Below are 18270 nucleotides of genomic sequence, written 5' to 3' on the forward strand. Positions count from 1 at the left end.
TTAATTTCAAAGATTTGCAGGTGCTAAAATAGGATAGGATAGAGTGGCAGAGGTGAGGATAGGGGTGCTGATTTATCTAGGGTGAGCTTTTAAGGTCTCTCTAAAAGATGGGAATTGGGATCCACATAAAGAGATGTGGGCATCCATGCAAAGATCTGGGAAAAGAGCAAATAACAGGAAGAACAGTAAGTGCAAAGGTCCAGAAAGGAACCAAGCTTGATGTGTTCAAGAGACAGGAAGAAGGTTAAAGGGACTGGTCTGCCGAGGGCCAGGAGCAAATTGTTGGTTAATTTGGGGAGATCCAATCAGGAAGGTTTAGTAGCCTAGTGTGAGAATATCAGTCTTCTTCTAGTTGCAAGGGGAAACCGTGGGAGAGATTTCTTTATAAAGATAGCTCTTGTTGCTATGTGGTGGATGGACTGTGCTGGGTGGGTATGGGTTAAGAGTAGAGGAAGGGAGATGCATCTGGAAACTTTCTCAGAGTTTCAGAGACAGTTGGCAGTGGCTTGAACGAGGACTGCAGCAGCACAGATGGTAAGAAATGTTGAAATTTTCCACTTTTGTGGCATGATAGGAAAAAAGAACAAAAATCTCCCAACCCGTTACATTTTAATATATCTTTTAAAAGCTTTGACCTTAAAAATCTCATAGATGCAAATTTGGAGAAATGTACAAAAGTTTAAAACATTCAAGGTAACATAAAATAGGCTAGTGACTAATCTGCACGTATGCGTGCTCAGTTGCTCAGTCATGTCCGACTCTTTGCAACCCCATGAACTGCAGCCCACCAGGCTCCTCTTGTCCATGGAATTCTTCAGGCAAGAATACTGGAGTTGGTTGCCATTTTCTTCCTCCAAAGGATTGAACTTCATCTCTTGCATCTCCTGCATTGGCAGGCAGATTCTTTACCACTAGCACCACCTGGGAAACCCAATCTATACAGTGAAGGTAAACTAGTCTTGATGATTAAGGTCAATATATGCTAAATGGGGGAAATTCTTTTGATTCACTGTGGGCACTGATGAAATTAAGCCAGAAGCTCATCTTTATCTACTCTGTTGTCATAACAACAGGCAAAGAACTCACAAGGGCCATAATCTAAATACATTCACATGAACCCCAAATTTGAAGAGCTACATATGTGGGTTGGATTCCAAAGTAAAAGGAGTAGGAAGAGATTCATTGCTGAGGCTGTATCTGGTCAAAGTCCCATCACAGTCACACTTCTCAACCTTTAGGCTTAGAGATGAGAACCATTATAAAGTTGAGTCAGAAATATAGTGAGCCTCTAACTATAGTAAACTGAAAAAAAAAAAAATCATGTTCTCCTACGGCTTTCAGTTTTTATTTCTTTACATCCTCCATTCCATCAGGACATGCAGGTCCTCAAAAGGCACTCGGTGCTGTGGTCTGAGATCATCATTTGGCTTTATCATTTTGATCTACAGCTGATGCCACTTTTCCAGCCAAGACCAGCCTCCCTTAAAAACAAAGATCTCAACTTCAGAGGGAATGAAGAAATGTATCTTAATGGAGTGTTCTGTTCCTTTCACTGTTCAAAGGATTTGAGAAATTTGTTTGTTTTGAAACAAGTAACCAGCCTCCTCCACCTGCATATTACTAACCTCCTGGGGGGCACCGTGCAGACCTGAAGAACTGGGTGACCCTCTCTTATCATCCTATCCCATTCTTGCCCTGCTTCCTGTTTACTTATTTGGTTTTGTTTTTAAAGTGAAAAGAAAGAAAGTGAAGTCGCTCAGTAGGGTCCTACTCTTTGTGACCCCATGGGTACCAGGCTCCTTCATCCCTGGGATTTTCTAGGCAAGAGTCCTGGAATGGGTTGCCATTTCCTTCTCCAGGGAATCTTCCCGACCCAGGGATCAAACCCAGGTCTCCCGCATTGTAGAGAGATGCTTTACCGTCTGAGCAACCAGGGAAGTCTTGTTTTTAAACTGAGTTTATATCTGACTTACCCTCAGACTTTCAGTTAGGGTACAATATACTACAAGTGTTTGCCAGGGAGGAGATTCAGAACAGGGACTGCAGCCTTTCAGAGACAGTGTGTTAGTCAATCGAGAAATGCAAATTATAGCCACAATAAGATATCAGCTCATACCTGTCAGACTCGCTATCATCAAAAAGACTACAAATAACAAATGTTGGTGACAATGTGGAGAAAAGTGAACCCTTGGGCACTGTTGGGGGGAATGTAAATTGGTTCAGCCACTGTGCAAAACAGTATGGAGGTTTCTTAAAAAATAAATAAATAAAAACAGAACTAGTCAACACCATTGTTGTCGTTGTTTTACTCACTAAGTCATGCCTGACTCTTAGTGACCCCATGGATTGTAGCCCACCAGGCTCCTCTGTCCATGGCATTTCTCAGGCAAGAATACTAGAGTGGATTGCCATTTCCTTCTCCAGGAGATCTTCCCAACCCAGGGACAGAATCCATGTCTCCTGCTTGGCAGATGGATTCTTTACCACTGAGCCACCTGGGAAGTCCAGCCAATGCCATAGGACCCAGCATTTCCACTCCTGGGTATGTGGAAGATGAAAAGCACTAACTGGAAAAGATAGAAATACTCCAGTGTTCATAGCAGTATTATGCACAATTGCCAAGATATGGAAGGAAGCAACCTAAGTGTCCATCAACGTGGATAAAGACAATGAATGAATAAATACTACTTAGCCATAAAAATGGCACCCCACTCCAGTACTCTTGCCTGGGAAATCCCATGGACGGAGGAGCCTGGTAGGCTGCAGTCCATGGGGTCACTAGAGTCAGACATGACTGAGCGACTTCACTTTCACTTTTCACTTTCATGCATTGGAGAAGGAAATGGCAACCCACTCCAGTGTTCTTGCCTGGAGAATCCCAGGGACGGGGGAGCCTGGTGGGCTGCCATCTATGGGGTCACACAGAGTCGGACATGACTGAAGCGACTTAGCAGAGACTTAGCAGAACCATAAAAAATAATGAAAATTTGCCATTTGCAACAACATGGATGGACTTAAAGGATAATATGTTGAGTGAAATAATCCAGAGAAAGGCAAATACTGTAAGATATTTATATGTGGAATCTAAAACAAACTGTGCATGCTAAGTTGCTTAAGTTGAGTCCAACTTTTTGTGACCCTATGGACTGTAGCCTGCCAGACTCCTGTGTCCGTGGGATTTTCCAGGCAAGACAACTGGAGTGGATTGCCATGCCCGCCTCCAGGGGATCTTCCTGACACAGGGACTGAAGCCACGTCTCTTATGTCTCCTACATTGGGAGGCAGGTTCTTTACCACTAGTGCCACCGGGGAAGCCCCAAAACAAACTAGTGAACATAACAAAAAAGAAACAGATTCACAGATGTAGAGAACAAATGTTACCAGTGGGGCGGGAAGGAGGAGGGGCAAGATATGGGGAGGGGATTAAAAGGTGCAAACTACTATGTATACAATAAATAAGCTACAAGGATATATTGTATGACACAGGGAGTATATTTTATAATATATTTTATAATAACTTTGAATAGAGAATAGCCTTTAAATGTTTTGAATCACTACGTCATATACCTGAAATATATATAATATTGTACACAACTATACCTCAATAAAAATTTTTCTTATTTAAAAAGAAAAAAAGATGCTGTGTCAATGGTGTTACTCAGTCAGGAGGCAGGAAGGTGGAGGATGGGAGCAGAAAATTAAACAAGATTGTCTCTACAGCCCTCTCCTCCTTTTCAGCATGAATCTTTTCCAGGGAAAATGCTTTGACCAAGACTCGACAAAATCTGTGGGGCTTAGGAACCTCAGAAGAGGACCTTTCAGAGAAGATAACACAGGTCAGGGAGCATGGTGGCAGCTTCTCCTGCTCTTTTCATACAGTTACACAAGTATACTCTATCCCCGGCTCCTGTGTCCACGCCTTTAAAAGCAAACATGGTCAAGCATGTCCACAGGGAAGACTTCATCCTTCTGAAGCCTATTCACAGCTTAAGAAGCTTTTTTTGAAGGGCAAACACACTTGTAACTAACATCATACCATTGCTAATCATCCTTCTTTGTATAAAGTAACATCTAGCTGAGGACAAGAGTGAACTGCAAAAGATAAGTCCAGAGAAAGGAAAGAGAGAAGTATTATTAGTTTTTATTATATGTCACTTTAAAAAGAATGTATTGTATTACTTTTTGCATTAATTTTTTTAACTTTTTATTTTGTATTGGGGTATATCTGATTAACAAACAATGTCATGATAGTTTCAGGTGAACAGCGAAGGGACTCAGCCATTTACATACATATATTCATCCTTCCCTAAACCCCCGTCCCATCCAGGCTGCCACGTAACATTGAGCAGAGTTCCATGTGCTATACAGTATGTCCCTGTTGGTTATCCATTTTAAATATAGCAATGTGTATGATGTCACTTTTTTTAAATTGGAGGATAATTGCTTTACAATGTTGTGTTGGTTTCTGCCCTGCAACAACGTGAATCAACAATAAGTATACATATGTCCCCTCCCTCTTGAACCTCCCTTCCACCCCATACCCCATCCCACCCCTCTAGGTTGTCACGGAGCACTGGGTTGAGCTCTCTGTGTTACACACCAACTTCCCACTATCTATTTTACAGATGGTAATGTATAAGTGTAATGCTACTATCTCAATTCATCCCACCCTCTCTCTCTTCTGATGGGTCCACAAGTCTCTATGTCTGCATCTCAAGAAAGGGTATTATTGATGAAGTAAGATGCTACTAAGGTTTCTGCTGGATTGCCTAAGACACATTATTCAAAAATATATTGAGAACAACTCTTGGTATACATTCATCTGTTCATTAAATAAAGATCGCTTTTGGACCTGACAAGATAATGTAGCCATTTGGCATGTAGTAGGTGGTCATAACTAACTGTTAGTTATAAGCGTTATTATTACTATCCCTACCGGCATTAGTACTACTGCTACTATTACTCTTTGGCATGTTAGACATTATACTGGGTTCTGGGAACAGAGAGAAGCAAAACCTAGCCTCTGTCCTCAGGGAACTTACAGTCTAGGAGAGGGGACAGATGAGTGAGTGCAGGCTGTGGCTCAGTGTCGCTAGTGCTGGGTGGGGTGGCCAACACACTGGGGAGACTGGCACAGGATGGAACAGGGATGGGTACTGCTTCTGAGAAAGTTGTAACTGAGAGGGGTCTGGAAGGATAGATAGAAGCTAGTCAGGTATAACAGTCAGTGTCTTAATTGTGAGTAACAGAAAATAGCTCTGGCCAGAATCTTTGGAAATGACATCAATTAGCCACACAGCTTCAGGGAAAGCTATGGAACAGTTTGGCAAAGTGGTACCAATGTGATGTGGATGTTGGTGGTGGTGTGGCCAGGAAACTGCATGCCACCCCTGCCATGGCCAAGTAGCGTGTCTTCCCTATTCTGCTTCTTGGTGGCTTTACTTCCAGAGTCCACGTTCAGATCAGTTCAGCTGATAGACCAAGGCTGGCTCCCTATCCACTCCTTAGGTACCAGGGTAGCTGGCAAATTGAGTATTGGGTCTTTCCCACTTCTGTCAAGGAAGACACTTCTTGTTTCCTGACAAGACCCATATTGTGAGGCTTGTCCTCACATGGGATAAAGGTTTAGAGGCTGTGAGTCAAAATGCATCAAATGTTTTCTGTTCCAGGTAAAGCAGGAAGGAAAGGTCACTGTAGCAGAGGGGCCAACATATGCAAAGGCCCAACCGGGGGTGAGAGACATACAGTGAATCTGCAGCCTGCGATACTCCAGTTTGACTGGAGCATGGACTTGGGGGAGGGAGGTATCTAAAGACAGAAGTAGAAAGGCAATCAGAGTTAGATCAAGGGGGAAGCCTGTTGTGTTTTGTGTCCTCTAAGGACTTTTGTCTTCAATTTATGAATGAAGTATGGTAAGGTTTTAAGTTTGGGAGTAAGGGACAGGGTAGTAGAGATGGGATGGGGACTGGCAGGGAAGATCAGATTTTTGAAGTCTGAGCTGTGTATTCATAAAGCTTAGCAGAAAACATCTTTATCGTGTTAGATCAGAGGTGTCTATTCACTTTTGCGTCATCTGGTCAATCACAGCTCTCCATTCTGCCTTTCTGTGTCATAAATTAGATCCACTTATCCCAAATTACAACAGAGGACATTTCTGGGTTGTAAATTCTTACATTCAAGCACAGTGTAGACACGAGCAGGTTAAAAACTGGCCAGGATTACAAGAATTGTGTTTAGATCCAGTACAAACTCCCAACTATAGCAAATTTTCCCAACGGTATAAGCAGTGTACTAGACCATGGAGGCAAATCACCTAAATCAGACATCGCTTTAGTTTTCTAACCCACAGGAAATGTTTTCTTCAGATAACATGGAGTAAATTGGAGGTGTGATGATAATCTGGCCAATTCAGGGCTAATGGTCTGATGGAATTTGTTGGCTAGTGTGGAAATCAGGAGAAGGAAAGAAGGCATCTGGAGTGTTGTAGCTCACTGGCTCTCCAACCAGGAGAAACCATGAGAATGAATAATGCCTAGGGAAGGTGATACTCTGGGTGACGCACTGGAAGTCACAAAGGGGAACAACCTAAATGTTCATCAACAGAGGAACTGATAAAGATGATATGGTACATGTATACAATGGAATATTACTCAGCCATCAAAAAGAATGAAACAGTGCCATTTGCAGCAACGTGGACAGACCTGGAGATGATCGCAGTAAGCGAAATAAGACAGAGAAGACAAATGTCATGTTATACATTTATATACAGGATCTTTAAAAAAATGAAACAAATTAATTTATTTACAAAATAGGTTACAGGGGGGAAGGGATACCATGATGATGTGATCACTCACTAGAGCCAGACATCCTGGAATGTTAAGTCAGGTAGGCCTTAGGAAGCATCACTATGAACAAAGCTAGTAGAGGTGATGGAATTCCACTTGAGCTATTTCAAATCCTAAAAGATGATGCTGTGAAAGTGCTGCACTCAATATGCCAGCAAATTTGGAAAACTCAGCAGTGGCCACAGGACTGGAAAAGGTCAGTTTTCATTCCAATCCCAAAGATAGGAAATGCCAAAGAATGTTCAAACTACCATACAATTGTACTCATCTCACATGCTAGCAAAGTAATACTCAAAATTCTCCAAGCCAGGCTTCAATAGTACATGAACTATGAACTTCCAGATGTTCAAGCTGAATTTAGAAAAGGCAGAGGAACCAGAGATCAAATTGCCAACATCTGCTGGATCATCAAAAAAGCAAGAGAATTCCAGGAAAACATCTACTTCTGCTTTTTGACTATGCCAAAGCCTTTGACTTTGTAGATCACAACAAACTGTGGAATATTCTTCAAGAGATGGGAATACCAGACCATCTGACCTGCCTCTTGAGAAACCTATATGCAGGTCAGGAAACCACAGTTAGAACTGGACATGGAACAACAGACTGGTTCCAAATAGGGAAAGGAGAACATCGAGGCTGCATATTTTCACCCTGCTTATTTAACTTATATGCAGAGTATATTGTGTGAAATGCTGGGCTGGATGGAGCACAAACTGGAATCAAGATTTCCAGGAGAAATATCAATATGCAGATGACACCACCCTTATGGCAGAAAGGGAAGAACTAAAGAGCCTCTTGATGAAAGTGAAAGAGGAGAGTGAAAAAGTTGGCTTAAAACTCAACATTCAGAAAAGTAAGGTCATGGTATCTGGTCCCACCACTTCATGGCAAATAGATGAACAAACAATGGAAACAGTGAGAGATTTTATTTTTTTGGACTCCCAAATCACTTCAGATGGTGACTGCAGCCATGAAATTAAAAGATGCTTGCTCCTTGGAAGAAAAGCTATGACCAACCTAGATGGCATATGAAAAAGCAGAGACATTACTTTGCCAACAAAGGTCTGTCTAGTCAAAGCTATGGTTTTTCCAGGAGTCATGTATGGATGTGAGGGTTGGAGTATAAAGAAAGCTGAACGCCAAAGAATTGATGCTTTTGAACTGTGGTGTTGGAGAAGACTCTTGAGAGTCCCTTGGTCTGCAAAGGAGATCAAATCAGTCAATCCTAAAGGAAATCAGTCCTGAATATTCATTGAAAGGACTGATATTGAAGTTGAAACTCCAATATTTTGGCCACCTGATGCGAAGAACTGACTCATTTGAAAAGACCCTGATGCTGGGAAAGATTGAAGGCAGGATGAGAAGGGGATGACAGATGATGAGATCCTTGGATGGCATCACCGACTCAATGGACATGAGTTTGAGTTAGCTTTGGGAGTTGGTGATGGACAGGGAAGCCTGGCGTGCTGCAGTCCATGGGGTTGCAAAAAGTTGGACACAACTGAACCCCTGAATTGAACTGAACTTTATGGTGAATTTTAGTTCATATTAAATAAGAACACTCCAGGAACAAACGGGGTGTAATGAAGCAAACTCCTTGAGCCAAATTTCTCATTCTCCAGTCTGCATCATTCTATCCTGTTTTTCATTTTTCCCTGTCATTCATTTACTTACTTATTATCTGTCTTGCCTCACTAAAATGTAAGCTTCCAAGAAAACTCCATCTGTTTTGTTCCCTAATACTTAGAGTCTGACCCTGAGTTGGTGCTCCGTAAATATTTGTTGAATGAATGAGTGACTGAACCAGTGACTTCAAGCATGTTCTCTATAAACAGAGCTTATTTGAAGTCAAAGGCAAAGAGTCTTCATCTTTATATTATCTTTTCCTTCCTACCCTCTCCTCCCAATTTTCCAAACCCTAATTCCTGTTTAATATCACTTGAGTGACTAACACCAAACCTCTACACACTAACCTCACCCATGTTAATGTCCATTTGGTCCACACCCACCATGCTGCCCTGCCCATACTGGAGAGGCGGGGTCTTTTGAGGGGTATAAGTGATTTGAAAGGTGACAAAGTCAAATATTATGGTACCCTGGGCCTTGTGGGAGATTCTGAACTGAAATGAAGAAACAGCGAATCTCCCTTCCATACTCACATTTTATTACAGTCATTGGCTGATGAAAGGCTCACTCTAGCTGTGATGGGCCAGGGAAGCCATCAGTAGGAAAAACCAGGAGCCATCTGACACTGACATGCTTGCGTCTCCAGAGCAGTGCATTAATTACCAGGCGTGGGGATTCACCACTGGAGATGCACTGGAGAGTTGGGGCTGGCTCGGGAAGACCCAGGGGCCTCAAAAGCTCTGAGTTACTGGGAAGTATTTTTGTCATTTGAGCTTAACTCTTCAAGTTTTACTGGCAGAAAATTCTAATTATCTATAGCAGCTATTATAATCACAATCACCAGGTACCCTATGTAAGGTCAAAGATGCAGATCTCATCTGCCACCAGTGAGTGATAAGTAGGTAATATGAGTGAGAAATGACATTTATTTCTCAGAGTATACCCTTCTCTGACCTAGGGGTTTTATCTGATCTCATTTAATTTACCTATGGTCTTCAGTTAGTTCTTTAGCCAAGACTACAAATCACCTCTAGCCAGACACACTGCAGATATAGGTTCTTTGTCACAGAGTAGTAGATGAAATATGAATCCAAATGTATCTCTCTTGAAAAGGAACTATCCAAGGAACAGACTGGAAGAAGAAATAAACAATAACACCCATATATTTTTATTAGAGTAGTGAAAGAATGGTATATGATGAAAACATGTATTTTTGTTTCATTTTGCCCTAAGGTGTGGGATTACTTCATGTTTTTACTCATACACACCCCTTCCCATAGCTGCCACTCATCTTTCTGCCTCTTCTTTGTTTTCTCCATGAAGCAGGTTTCTGTGACTATTCTAGGAATTAGGAACTGCCTTGAACTTCTGCTAAAGCAGTTGAAGAGAGAAAAACAATCTAGTTTTTTTTCTGAAAAATAAAAGCAAGTACTGCCTTCTCCTCTTCAATCACCTTGACTGAGCCTTCTCTACTTCTGTCAGCTTCTCTCAGTTTGGGACCCAATTATTACATCTTCTACTGTTAGTCCCAAAATATACAACATTCTCTACCCGCATCCAACCAACGTAGAATCGAATCTAGAAGTGAATGCTAAAAATTGAGTGAGATAAAAAAGAGAACCAATTATCTTTAAACAAAACAAACTCAAAAAGACTTGTGCTCACTGATTTGTTCCTGTGATGACTAGAACTTTCCTATGTTCCAAGTAAGAATGTAAAATGGTGAAAAACATTGTGAAAAACTGTACTGTACTTTCTTACAAAGGTAAACAAAATACTACCATATGACCTAGAAATCCTACTCCTAAGTAGTTAGCCTAAAGAAATACAAAAAATCAACTGGGCAGAAATATTGACAGTGGCTTTATTCATTATTGTCAACACCTGGAAACCACCCAATGACCTTTGTCAACATTTAAAGCAAAAAGGTAAGTGGTTTAGCCAGCAAAACCCAGTTTGTTTGGGAGTAGCAGAGGAATTGCAATTTGGGACATGAGAACTATAATGAATCATAGACAAATCCAGAGGACAAAGGAGAGGAGGATTTCTTTTATAAAAGAAAGGAAGTTGGGAGGAGCTGTTTGAACAAAAGTTTATTGGAGGAGAACAAGAATTTGAGGTTGTGGTGGCTGCTCACTGGCTGAGTTGTTGCTGGGAAAGAAGAAAATCTTCCTTCTTCCTGTTGGACTATTTGAAGGAAGCTGCCACACTGGCACATGTGTGACAGCTTCCCTTTCAGGGCTTCCTGACTCCATTTTGAAAGATATTTTTCTTTATTCATTTTTACACCTTCAGTTGTGGAATGGTACAAAACATGATCCATCCACACTAAGGAATATTACTCAGCAATAAAAGAGTAATCTACTAGTACATATAAACATGAATAAACCTCAAATACGTTATGCTAAGTGAAGAAGCCAGACCCATAAAGCATTATGTGATATATAATTCATTCAGGCAAAAACTGTGGGGACAAAGGGGCTTCCCAGGTGGCTTAGCAGTAAAGAATTCGCCTACAATACAGGAGACATTGGTTGATCTCTGGGTCAAGAAGATCCCCTGGAGGAGGAAATGGCAACCTATTCCAGTATCTTTGCTGGGATAATCCCAAGGACAAAGAAGCCTGGTGGGGTACAGTCCATGGAGTCACAAAGAGTCAGACACAACTGAGCTACTGAGCACACAGGAACAAAAAACAGACCATGGTTGCCAGGAGCTGGGGGTAGAGGAGGAAATCACTACAGAGGGAATTCTTCTGGATGATAAAACCATTCTTAATCTTGACTGTGGTGGTAGCGACACAACTTACGTGTCTGTCAAAACTTACAGCTCAGATAGTAAAGAATCTGCCTGCAATGCAGGAGACCTTGGTTCAATCCCTGGGTTGGGAAGATCCCCTGGAGAAGGAAATGAAAACCCACTTCAATATTCTTGCCTGGGAAATCCCAAAGACAGAGGAGCCTGGCAGGCTATAGTACAGAGAGTCAAACAGAGTTGGGCACGACTGAAGTGACTTAGCACATTAAAAAACGTACTGTATGTATATGACATTCCAATTAATCTGACATAAAGAATAAGTGACACCCCCTCTATCTATATAAGATAAAGGCGGTTTATCTTATTCTTAGCTCCTGCAAGTACTTTTGTATCTATGTGATCCATACAACTGAAGGAACACTGCTGCTTTTGGTGCTTTTATGAAAAAGCAGTCATGTCATTCTTTGCAAGCTCACTTTGCACTCTGCTCATGCTGGCCTCATGCAGTCCTGGACACACTGCAGCCTCCACACCACCACCCCTCTGCAACACCAACACCCCTCCATTAGGGCTGCTCTGCCCCAACTGCTCCCCCAACTAGCTCCTTCTGATGCTGTAGGTCTCTGCTTAAGCATTACCTCCTTAGAGAAGCTCCCCTTGATTCTTTCAAGCTAAAGAATCTCTTATTCTCTGTCACCATGCCCCATTGGTTTGCTTTGATAGTCATAGTCTTTCCCTTTTTACTGTTTACTAGTAAACTTTTTAAAATCACCTATACAGATCTCCCTCAACTTAGATGGGGTTATGTCTCAATAAACTCCTTGCAAGTTGAGTCTATCATAAGTAGAAAATGCATTTACTACATCTCACCTACTGAACATCATAGCTGAGCCTAGTCTACCTTAAACATGCTCAGAATGTTTGGGCAAAATCATCTAATGCAAAGCTGCCTTTATAATAAACTGTTGAGCCTAATCCCCAGTGTTATGGTATTAAGAGAAGGGGCCTTTGGGAGGTAGTAAGGTCATGAGAGTAGAGTCCTCATGAATCAGATTAGTGCCCTTATGAATGAGACCTCAGAGAGCTCCCTCTTCTTTCCAGCCATGTGAGGACAAAGCTAGAAGACCTCCATCTATGAACCAGGAAGGGATCTCAGACACCATATTTACAGGCACACTGACCCTGGATGACCCAGCCTTCAGAACTGTGGGAGACACATTTCTGTTGTTTATTAGTCACCCGGTCTATGGTAACTTGTTATTGCACTCAGAACAGACTAAGACATGTATTCAATAAACTTTTGTTGAACCCAGGAGCCTAGAGACCCTGCTCAGAGTGAGCAAAAGCAATCAGCAGCAGCAGAAGTCAAGACAGTATCATGATTACCTATAAAGCCAACAGCTGCTATTATCTCCTAGTCTAGAGGCATAAGGTGTCTACCATATTGAATTACACTGAAATCCAAGCTATATAAAACAGTTCATCCCTTCCTCACCAGTACATTTCTTCTCTTCATTGAAAACCTTCTGGGGTGAATTTCCTGGAGTTTGGGCAGAACCAAATCATGTCTACTGTGCATTGGACCATTATGATGATGAGCATGTGCTCACAATGTACCTTTGCTCTGTGCAACACCACAGCGAGAACTCAAACACAATAGGAAAGGATCAGGTTTGATCAATATGTGATGCAAAAACCTTCTCAAACTCAATAAATTATTAACTGATAATTTAAAGCTTTTCCTAATGAAAAAGTGATTTAAAAGGATCATTTCCTACTTAAACCACAGTCCAAGATTCAGAGGTTGATTTCTTCTCTGGTAATTATGAGTCAAATGTTTAAATTGGGCTCATATAGTAACTACATATTTATCCCCCGAATCAAAATCTATGTCTGCAGAAACCACTGAACAACTTTTTTACTTGGGGTTTTCTTAAACATGTGTCATTAATGTTTTAGAGTGGGGTCTTGGTATCTGACATTCCCTCTGCCCAGAACACTCTTCCCATATATTCTCATGGTTTACTCCTTCATCTCCTTGGAGACTTGGCTCAAAATTTATCATATCAATAAGTTCATCCCAACTACTTAATATCACACCCATCATCTTTCCCATCCAGCTTCTGTGTTCCCCTTTCCTCCATGGTGCTGATCCCCATCTGCCATATGGTAAATGCTATACGTTTTGTTTATTGCACGTGTTTCCTCATTTTTACTGATTATTGTATCCCCCTGGCACATGTGCCTGGCACATGTAGTTACTATATGAGCCTACAATATGTAGTTACTATATGAGCCTACAATTTAAATATTTGGCCCATAATTACCAGAGAAGAAATCAACCTCTGAATCTTGGACTGTGGTTTAAGTAGGAAATGATCCTTTGAAATCAATAAATATGTGTTGCTGCTGCTGCTAAATCACTTGAGTCATGTTAGACTCTGTGCAACCCCGTAGATGGCAGCCCAGTAGGCTCCGCCGTCCCTGGGATTCTCCAGGCAAGGACACTGGAGTGGGTTGCCATTTCCTTCTCCAATACATGAAAGTGAAAAGTGAAAGTGAAGTCGCTCAGTCATGTCTGACTCTTAGCGACCCCATGAACTGTAGTCTACCAGGCTCCTCTGCCCATGGGATTTTCCAGGCAAGAGTACTGGAGTGGGGTGCCATGGCCTTCTCCGAAATATGTGTTGAATGAATACTAAATAGATTGTTATAACTTATACTATCAACCATTTCCCCCTAGATGATATATATTTACTTTCTCAGTTGCCAGGTGGGAGTTCACAGCTCAGGAACTGCAAAGTCCAAGGGAAAACTAACGTTTCTTAGGCTTTATGGGGTTCCTGAGCTATCCTCATTGATGAGGGCATTTCTCTGAAATTCTCAGGACAAACCAAGCAAGTCTCAGGGGGAAGCAACATGATGGAAAGACCAGTGTCCTGGGCTCCAGGACTCACTAAAGCCATGGTGTCAGCCAATTCACGTGACTCTCTGAGCCTCAATTGCCTCCACTATAAAAAGGAGACGTGCTTGCCTCCCTTATCAGGCTGAAATGTGGGTGAACTGAGAATCTTTCCCCTCCAAATCTTGTCTCCCCCTACTTCCCCATTCCTCCCCGCCTACCTTACCTTCTGGACCATATTCCATTGTGGAAATGTGATAAGCTAACCAGAGCCAATGAGTGGTAGTGGGTTAATGTGCCTGGATTTTTATTTTTTTAATTTTAAATGAAAGTTTAGAAAGTCTTTGGCCTTAATCTGGATGAACAATTTTAGATTAAAGCAAGAAGGGAAGAATTACGGCTAGAGTCAGGGGTCAGGGGGGTTTGTGGTTAATCACTTAAGGACCAATGTTCCTTTTGGTATGCCCAAAATAATAGACTTCAAAATGATTCAGGAAGCAACAGCTGCAGGCCTTGGGGAATTATTCCCATGTATCCAGTACTCCGTGAACAAGAGGCTTCTCCTGGTTACTCTATCTTAGGTACATACATGCTTTCTAATGGAAAAGTTTACAGTAGTTTCCAATTCAGTATTCTTTTGCTGCAAAGGCCACGTAGAGAGAGAGCCCTGCCCTGCCCTCAAAACCCCCTCAGCATTGTCTCTAAATTGATAGATGTTCTGTCTCCAATCCTGATGAGTATTACTGCTGTCCACATATATCTGGAGATCAGTGGCTAAAATTGACTTAGCAGCTTCTGCATTCCTGTCCTTTGTGTCATGTCAACATTCCCCTTTCCTTCTGAGTGTTTTCCTCCTGTGTTTGAATCTAGGTTGGTGGTTGATTAATGCTGGGACAAGTGTGATGGTGGTGGTGTAGAGGGGGTGTTTAAAATGACTGTACATTCTTTCCCTGTATGAAAATCTAGAACCTTTGTGTGTTGCTAGTTGCAGGGCTCAGCTTCTTGCATTCCTGGCCAGTTCAGTCTGTGCTTCATAAGGAATGTACCAGATGTGGGTTTGTGATATGTGTCTTTGCCCTTTATTAATCTTCCACAGAATTGTTAGTTAGAGCCAAAATTTCCAAGACTTTCCCTGACAGAAAAGTTTAGGGGAAAAAAAAAAAAAAAGAACGCAATGTCTCTTCCCTTAGTCTGTAATATTTTTGTTTACAGGGGGAAAAATTTTATTTATTTATTTTAGCTATAAACCTCACTCTATCCTGGCTTTCTGGCTGGCACGCACACACAAATGTAATCTTTATATCAGTTCAGTTCAGTTGTTCAGTCGTGTCTGACTCTGCGACCCCATGAATCGCAGCACGCCAGGCCTCCCTGTCCATCACCAACTCCCAGAGTTCACCCAAACTCATGTCCATCGAGTCAGTGATGCCATCCAGCCGTCTCATCCTCTGTCATCCCCTTCTCCTCCTGCCCCCAATCCCTCCCAGCATCACAGTCTTTTCCAATGAGTCAGCTCTTCGCATGAGGCGGAGTACTGGAGTTTCAGCTTTAGCGTCATTCCTTCCAAAGAAATCCCAGGGCTGATCTCCTTCAGAATGGACTGGTTGGATCTCCTTGCAGTCCAAGGGACTCTCAAGAGTCTTCTCTAACACCACAGTTTAAAAGCATCAATTCTTTGCACTCAGCCTTCTTCACAGTCCAACTCTCACATCCATACATGACCACAGGAAAAACCATAGCCTTGACTAGACGGACCTTTGTTGGCAAAGTAATGTTTCTGCTTTTGAATATGCTATCTAGGTTGGTCATAACTTTCCTTCCAAGGAGTAAGCGTCTTTTAATTTCATGGCTGCAGTCACCATCTGCAGTGATTTTGGAGCCCCCCAAAATAAACAGAGCCTCAAAATCCAAGTTCTTTTGTTCATGTAACAAAAATTAATTGAGGTCTTCCTTTGCACATACAGGGGTTTCCCTGGTGGCTTAGATGGTAAAGAAGCTGCCTGCAATGTGGGAAACCCAAGTTCAATCCCTGGGTTGAGAAGGTGCACTGGAGAAGGGAATGTCTACCCACTCTAGTATTCTTGCCTGGAAAATTCCATGGACAGAAGAGCCTGGCGGGCTACAGTCCATAGGGTTGCAAAGAGTCTGAGATGGCTGAGAAACTAACACATGCAGTTGAGTGAGTAAGAATGAAAGGCAGGGACCAGGAGAGGGGGTAGAGTGAGGGAGAGTGTGGCCGGAGAAGGCGGAGCAGTGTCAGGTGAGGTGGAGCAGGCACGCTCTCCAGAGATCTGCCCCTGCTCACCCCTACCCTCCCCAAGCTACCATCACCAACTTCCTCCCAGGGTCTTTAGATTATGGCAACTGTGGTGAGACACAGAAGTATCTCCTGCCCTCATTTTTTTTTTTTTAAGGCAACATTGATCTCTTCCCTGCAAATAAAGTTTCCATGATGACACATTCATTTGGTGAGAATATGAAAGGAATACAGGGCACAGAAACAAAGGAAATGTGCAAGAGGCATATTTTTAAAAATATTTATTTATTTATTATGTGGCCATACCATGTGGCTTGTGGGATCTTAGTTTCCTGACCAGGGATTGAATCTGTGCGCCTTGCAATGAACCTGCAGAGCTATAATCACTGGACCACCACGGAATTCCCTGCAAAAGACATTTTGATGCATAAAATTGAAGCAGCAGTTCAATTCCAATTTCACCTCATGTATGCATGCTAAGTTGCTTCAGTGTGTCTGATTTTCTGTGACCCCATGGACTGTAGCCCCGCAGGCAAGTCTGTCCATGGGATTCTCCAGGCAAGAATACTGGAGTGGGTTGCCATGCCCTCCTCCAGGGGATCTTCCCGAACCAGGGATCAAACCTTGTCTCTTACTTATCCTGCATTGGCAGTCAGGTTCTTTAACACTAGTACCACCTCACTGAAACCAAAGCACACTGTTAGCCTATCACCTGAATTTCCCCCAACTCTACTCCCCCAGACTCTTTCCACGCCTCCAGTAATTATCTTTTTATTTCCTCTCTGACTAGATCTTATCTCTCAATGTGGTATCAGGAGTACATGAAGTTAGGGTGCCTTGCTGAGGTCAAAGCCCTAAAGACCTGACAATTCTTGACTCTGCCACCACTCCACCACCACTCCTATCTCACCTGCAGGTGACCCTGGGATATCACCAGAAGAGAAGCAGAAGCCAACTTTAAGAGCGGGGAGACCCTCCCTGGCTAAAGGCTTTGCCAGGCTGGCTGGGAGGCAGAACAGTACAAGGGACTGAGTAACACCCCACCATCTCCCACACCCTAGTTTGGACTTGGCAAGTGTTAATAATCCTCCTCTTTGGAGTTTACCTCCAGAAAATGTCAAGGTTCCTCACTCCTTCTTTGAGCAGCTCAGGCTTCCGCTTGGAAGATGAAAGAGACAGATATTTACTAAAATGGGTTAATCAGTAATTTCAAGCTAATTGACATGTGACCTTGACAGCAATTCATGAAGGATAACCTGGCACACAGTAAACACTTAAAAGAGATAGCCATATCCTGATAAAGTGCACGTGATTAACACATTGCTGCAGTTATGACAAACTCTATTTCTCCTGCACCTTAAGAAAAGTGTTCACCCATATGAAAGTAGGCGAAAGATTTTCTGCACAGTTGGCCTGATACGTGGCCTTCACCTCGAGCTATTGAAAACAATAGCAACTAGGTATTAACTGGTAAGCATGAGTCAGAGCCTGGGCTAACCACTTTGTCTCATTTATTCATCTTGCCTACTCTACACAGTAACCCTATAAGGTACGTTCTATTACCATTTCTATTTTAGAGATGAAAAAGATGAGACAAGAAGAAGTTTTAAAACTTGTGCATGTTATACCCCTCAGTGCTGAACGTGGGAATCAAACTCAGGAAGTTTGATGCCAGATCCATGCACTCATCGCCTTTAAATTACTTAGTGTCATCTATATTTGCTGGCACTAGAGGGGATCTGTTGTGCTTTCTTCCAGTCCCCTGAACTCAGGGCAGTAGAAGGTAAATGGGATGCAGCCACCGTGGAAAACAGTATGGAGGTTACTCAAAAACAAAAACAAAACAAAAAACTAAAAGGAGAACTACCAAATGCTCCAGCAAT

The sequence above is a fragment of the Bos mutus genome, chromosome 4, assembly GCF_027580195.1.
Source record: "Bos mutus isolate GX-2022 chromosome 4, NWIPB_WYAK_1.1, whole genome shotgun sequence".
Taxonomy (NCBI): Eukaryota; Metazoa; Chordata; class Mammalia; order Artiodactyla; family Bovidae; genus Bos; species Bos mutus.